Source organism: Diceros bicornis, chromosome 14, assembly GCF_020826845.1.
Source record: "Diceros bicornis minor isolate mBicDic1 chromosome 14, mDicBic1.mat.cur, whole genome shotgun sequence".
NCBI lineage: Eukaryota > Metazoa > Chordata > Mammalia > Perissodactyla > Rhinocerotidae > Diceros > Diceros bicornis.
The window spans coordinates 34,898,805-34,905,569 of NC_080753.1; the positions used below are offsets into that span (position 1 = coordinate 34,898,805).

Below are 6,765 nucleotides of genomic sequence, written 5' to 3' on the forward strand. Positions count from 1 at the left end.
AGAACATTTAAGAACTCTCTTAGCAACTCAGAGATGTTCTTTTGCAGAGCTGATAACCACTTCCAAAATCTTCCACCTGGCTACACCCCATGGTAGAGAAAAAAACATATATCTCCTAGCATATGTTTTGCCTTTTCCCTCCCAGAAAAATCATTTAAATACGGATTTAAGACCCTTCCCTACCTTGAACGCTCCCTGATCATTGGCATCAGTGGTTCCCAATCTGGGTGAGCACTAGGATTGCCTGTGAGCATGTTAAAAAATACTCAGGCCTCTCCCCAGACCCACCTTCTCAGAATACTGGGCACAGCACCCAAGAATCACTTATTTAACTAGCCCTACATCTGAGGCTGATTCCCATGTAGGAATCCTGGTCTACGTTCTTGCTACAAAATGTGGGCTCTGAAGATCAGCAGTATCAGCACCAAACTGGTTATAAATCCACAATCTCACACTCTACTTCAGACTGTCTAGATCTTAACAGGATGTCCAGGGGTTTCCCGTGCACAGGAAAGTTTGGAGCGCCCTGGTCTCCATGCCTTCTAGACACAGTGTCAGAACTGTGCAGTCTGCCCTAGGTGTGTGGACTGACCAGATCCCTTGGCACTGGGGGGTCCAGGGTTCAGTCCTTGTTCCTTTCTCTTCTATCGTCATCAAAACTTTGGTGACCTCATCCATTCTCAAGGCTTTAAATATCATTTATATGGTATCACCTCCCAAGTCTATTTCTCCAGCTCAGACACTTCTCCTAAACTCCACACTCGCATATCCAATTGCTAAAACTAACCTCACTTGCATCTAATAGACATCTCTGTTTCAACTTTCCTAATTGGATGTCTATGATGCCGCTTATTCAAACGTGCTTCTTCTAGAGTCTTCCCCAATTTCACTGAAGGCACTCCATTTTTCTACTTGCACCGTCTGAAATTTGGGGTGTCTTCCTTCATTCTTTTTTTTCATAACCAGATTTAACCCATTAGGAAATACTGTAAAGCCCATCTTCAAAATATATCCAGAATCCAATCACTTCCTTTTATTTCCCTGCTCATACCCCAGACAAAGCAACCAACATCTCTAGCCTGGACACAGCACTGGTCTCCCACAGTGTTCTCTACTGGTTGTTCCTCCTTCACCTCTTGATTCTGCTCAGCCCCAGACTTATGCTTCTAAAGAGAAGTCACACTAGGTCTATCTTCTGTTCAAAACTGTCTTGTAACTCCACATCTTACTCAGAGAAAAGTCAAAATCTTCCAATATCCCCAAGGCCAACATGAGCTGGGTGTAATTCAGACCTCATCTCAATTACTCTCTGCTCCAGCCACACTGACATCCTTGTTCTTCCCAGAACACACAGACACACTCCTAGTGCATTTGCATTGGAGGTTCCCCTGCCTGGAAGAACTTCCCCCAGACATCCTCATGGACAAATCATATCCTTCAAGTCTTTATTCAAGGTCACTTTCCCAATGAGGCCCACACCAACCACCCTAGTAAAACAGCCATCTTCCCTGTCCCAACACACTCATTCTCTGGGTCACGGTCCTCAAAGCACGTACAACTTCTAACATAAACACGTTTCTTATTTACTATGCTTATAGCATACAGTTTGCCCCTTACCATGAGAACACATGCTCCCCAAGGCTGGCAATTGTTGCCTGTTTTTAGTTCACTGAGGTTTCCTAGATGCAAAATTATTTGTCATATATCCGGCAAACAACAATTATCAGTTGAATGAATGATCAGTGTAGAGCATCCCCCTAATTCTAGACACAGTATCTTGATTAATGTAACCTCAGGCCACATTCTGTTTTGTGGCAGCTACAGCACAACATCCACTCATACTGACATCAATGCTGCCTGTACTTTTCTCTCCTCCCTCCCTCCTACAGCTGCCCTCCACACACAATTATATTTCTCTCTACAGAAAAAAGAATCCTAGGCGTATGGGTCCTACTTTCCAATCAACTGTGAATCTAAAGTACACTCTGCTTTATAAATCTGTGAGTTTGCATCTGAGCCAGCACTAGGATGACTAGAGCTGAAGGCAGAGAGAGCGGGCAGGCTGTAGATGAGATAGAAACCCAACTGGAATTTATCTAAGATGAGATACTATCAGATCCCTCCTCTCTGCTAATTCTAGAATCTGGTTCTTTAAAAAGGGGGCATAGATGGAAAGAACAATCCAGGAAACAGCCCTAGAAGGAGGACGAGAGCTGGATTAGTGTGAAAATTCATCTCTTGATACCATTGACTCCTGTGTGCAGACAATGACAGGCCAAACGACTCCTGCTGTTGTTAGAGACGGGGGACACCCTGAGGTGAATGAGACCAGAACTTGTACACAACAACAAGAACAGGCCTAATCCACAAAAACCCCCAAAGAAACAAAATATAAATACACATGTGGTAAGGGCTGAGGGCCAGAACCAGGACTGAACCTAGGCTGACCAGGACACAGGAAGCTCTCGCTGCCCATAGTCAAAAAGACACGACAGCACCCAGTTAATGTCCCAGTCCCTGTGATCACAGGTCCTGGTGGGACAAGGTTCTACTGAAGGGACAAGGACAAAGGAGCAGAGAGATGAACCAGCTGAGGAGGGAGCATGTCAAAGCCCATGATGCACTGAGCACTGAGTGGGCACAGGCCCCATTCACACTCTGCTCCTCACAGTCTTCCGACTCCATCTGTAACAGATTCAGCACAGCAAACACACGAATTCTGGAAGGTTCTCAGTGTTTCCATTTATTTCCTCTCTCAAACTTTAGGAAATTTCTCCTTTAATTAACACATCAATCCCTTATGACAAGAATTAGAAAAAAACTCATATCCGCATTCATATTTTCAGTAAGGAAGTAAGTTATTACTACTTAGAGCAACGTGAAGTTAAGACAGGGATAGAGATGGCCCAGCCCAGCCTCTGCCGGAACATGCAAGTTGATCATGGAAACAACACAGGTCAGTATGGGGAGGGGTCATGGTGGGCAAGGAGTGGGCCAGTCTCCCCACCTCCTCTCATTACGCTAATAGGAACACAGACACATTCAGATACCAGTTGCAGAAAGAGAAGTCAGGGTTCTTGAAGTCAAAAAGCTGGGGTGTGAACAAATCTGTCATCACTCAGCCCCCACAAGGCAGTTGTCTCACACTGTGAAAGAAAATAATCATGAACAAACTCAGGTCAGTCACATAAGCGTTGACATTCTCAACAGCCCACCACAAGCTCAAAATGGCCGAATCAAAGAATCCCCAAACCCAGTCCTATCCCCTCTGACCCAACTCCTCCACCACTTCACCTTTAGCACCTGTGAAAGACACATCAGAGCCCTGGGCACTGTCACTGCCTGGGGTAGAACAGAACAGGACGTGGTGACAGCCCACAGGAGATGAGACTAAAGGAGGAATTATGGGGTGGGTGAGCTCCCCCATGGGATCCGTCTACACTATTCCAAGAGATCAACCCCCCAACCCAAACTTACTTGCAGCCTGAGCATAACTCCCTCTTTCTCCCCCTGTGGGAATAAAAGAGAGAGAAGACTGGGTCACGAGATCCTAGAGAAACCCCCTAGTCTGGGTCCACAGGGAAGTTTCCAGAACTGTGACTGAAGACCCAGGGCAGGATTGGGAAACATAAAGAAAGGAAATGTGGGGGACTGGACCAACTGCCCTCCTGGAGCTCTGTCCTCAGCAGGGGCCTTCCCCTCTGACCTTCAACTGCTGGGAATCAGGTCCCCAGCACCAGAATTGTCAATGTGAAAAAATCCATCTTTAATTTTCACAAGTGCTTTATAAAACAGGGTTAGCAATCAGCTCCAGAGTGGCAAACACAGGTGTGTGGATTGGACTTCCCATTAATGAGGCAGGGCAAACTTCTATGTGGGCTTGAAATCCCCCAGTGGGACAAGAAAACTCAGACTACACCCCTTCCCTACCTGAGCGCTTCTTCCTCCAGATCACAGCTCCAGCCACCACAACTCCAGTGACCACAGCTCCAAGGAGAACCAGGCCAACAGTGATGCCCATGGTGGGGATAGTGGGCTGAGGTGGCAGCTCTGTGAAGGGAAGGGAAGGTGAGGGACTCTGACCTCAGCCTTGAGTCCTGATCTTGCTTAAGGTGTCAAGAGTGCTTCTTTTTTACTGGAAGAAGCACATCTATCATTCCCCTTCTTACTCTACCTCAGGGTGAGGGGCTCAGGCAGCCCCTCATGCTGCACATGGCAGCTGTATCTCTGCTCTTCTCCAGAAGGCACTCCACAGCCGCCCACTTCTGGAAGGTCCCGTCCCCTGCAGGCCTGGTCTCCACAAGCTCTGTGTCCTGGGTCAGGTCCTCCCCATCACGCTGCCAGGTCAGGGTGATCTCTGCAGGGTAGAAGCCCAGGGCCCAGCACCTCAGGGTGACCTTCCGGTCAGAGATGGGGTGGTGGGTCACGTGTCCTTCTGGGGGATCTGAGGAGGAAGAATCAGAAAATTCACATTTTCAGTTACCTCCATGGGCCACTGATGCATCATTCATGTGACCATCGTGAGAATGGACAGAGCAACTGGTTTGGGAGGAGGAGGCACAAAACCCAGACATCCGCTTGGACTTGAGGATCTGGCATAATCTCCTATTCTTTGAAATGTTCTAGAATCAGGGTGACAGCTCAGGGTAGGAGGCTCCAAGTCTCTGAAGAGCAGAACACAGACTAATGGTCCTGACTTTGGTGCCAGCTGAATGGCTCTGAAAAGCTGGAGTCGGACCTGCAAAGATATTCTCAGGCGGAAAACAGGGCCTTGAGAAAGGCATGGTTCACAGGATGGCTGCCAGGGTCAAAAGAAATCAATGATGGGCAATTTCAGCGATGGTCTCCCTTTCTATTCCTGAAGAAACTGGATTCCTTAACTGTCCTTTAGAACAGGGCGGGCCTCTCCGCGAGTCACTAGTACAAAATATGAAAACCTGGGTGGATTCCTCCCTCTCCTGAGGGCCGGTATTCTGACACTCATCCCATTTCCCTCCCCTGTTTGTGAGATGCCAGCCCAGCCCCAGGGGAGATCGGGAGGCCCCGTGGCTCCTCGTACCTGCGCGCTGCAGCGTCTCCTTCCCGTTCTCCAGGTATCTGAGGAGCCACTCCACGCACTCGCCCTCCAGGTAGTTCCTGTAGCTCTCCGCCTCACCGGCCGCCTCCCACTTGCGCCGGGTGATCTGAGCCGCCGTGTCCGCCGCGGTCCAGGAGCGCAGGTCCCCGTTCAGGGCGAGGTGATCGGCGCCGTCGTAGGCGAAGTGACTGTACCCGCGGAGGAAGCGCCCGTCCGGCCCCACGTCGCAGCGGTACATCGTCTGGAGGGTGTGAGACCCTGACCCCGCCCGTGTGGTCACTCGGCCCCGCCCCCGACCCGCCCGCCCGCAGTGATTAAACCTAAACTGAAAATGAAACCGGGAAAAGTCCCCGCCGGCTCTTCCCGGGTCGGGGGGCCGGGCGGGTCCCGCAGCCTCGGGGTGAATCTCGGACTCAGAGACTCGGGGAGACCCCGGCCCGTCCGTGGGGGTGGGGGTCGTGACCTGGACCCGGGCCCGCGTCGCTCACCGGCCTCGCTCTGGTGGTTATTACTCGAGCGCGGTCCTCGTCTCGTCCTCCCAATACTCCGGCCCCTCCTGCTCCACCCACGGCGCCCGCGGCTCCGCCCTCGGACTCGCGGCGTCGCTGTCGAACCGCACGAACTGCGTGTCGTCCACGTAGCCGACGGCGATGAAGCGGGGCTCCCCGCGGCCGGGCCGGGACACGGCGGTGTTGAAATACCTCAGGGAGTGGGAGCCTGGGGGCGGGGAGGGGCTGAGACCCGGCCCGACCCTCCTCCCGGCGCGGGTCCCGGGTCCGAGGGTGTTGGGGCCGCGGCGCGGGGAGGGCTCGAGGGAGTCGTGAGAGGGAAGAGGGGCGGCAGGAGACTCGAGTGAGTGACAGGAGGGGACGGGAGGTTGGGAGGGAAGGAGAGGGAGCGATAGAAGGGAGGAGTTAGGACGGGGCGGGGCCGACGTGGAGGGTCTGGGCAGGTGTCCGCGGGGACGCGCCTTCCCCGGGGGGTCCTGCGCCCCCGCCGCGGGGTCCCCTCGCTCCGCCCCCCGCAGAGGCCGTTTCCTCCCGACGCCGCACTCACCCGCCCAGGTCTCGATCAGGGCCAGGGTCCCCGAGAGCGGCAGGAGGAAGGTTGCGGGCATCATAACCCGCATCCTCGGGGTGTGGGGAGACTGAGTCTTTACGAGTCCGTGGAGACTTTATAACCAGGAACCGCAGAGACGCTGATTGGCTTCTTTGGAAACCGGACACGCAATGGGAGTGAGAGGTGGGCTCGCGTCATGAGTCTCCAGGCAGGAGGACCTGACACGTTGTGAGAGGGAGAAGTGAAACTCAGGGAGATGGGGACTCCCCAGCGGTGAGATTTCCCCGCCCCAGACACCGCCCTCGGGCCTGAGACCCTGAGAGCCACGTCCGGGGACCTGGGACTTTGCCCTGACCCCTCTCCTCCTGCCCCGAGAGCTCTTTGTCACACTGTCTCCCTGAGTCCTGGCCCAGGGCCTGTTTGAGTCAGCGATTCTCAAAAACTTTGGCTTCAGGGTATCTATACAGTCTTACAAGTTAGTGAGGACCCCAAGGATAATTTTGCTTATATTGGTTATATCTATCAATATTTACCATACTAGGAATAAAAGTTTTTAAATATTTTTATTAATTTATTTAGAACAATATTTATAACCCACTGTAAGTTAACAGAAATAATGTTTTTCTGAA

At 51.9% G+C, this 6,765-nt stretch overlaps 1 pseudogene; it reads right to left on the reverse strand.

The window, feature by feature from the left end:
- Positions 1-2,717: 2,717 nt before the first annotated feature.
- LOC131413918 (HLA class I histocompatibility antigen, A alpha chain-like) lies at positions 2,718-6,349 on the reverse strand (annotated as a pseudogene).
- Positions 6,350-6,765: the final 416 nt, after the last annotated feature.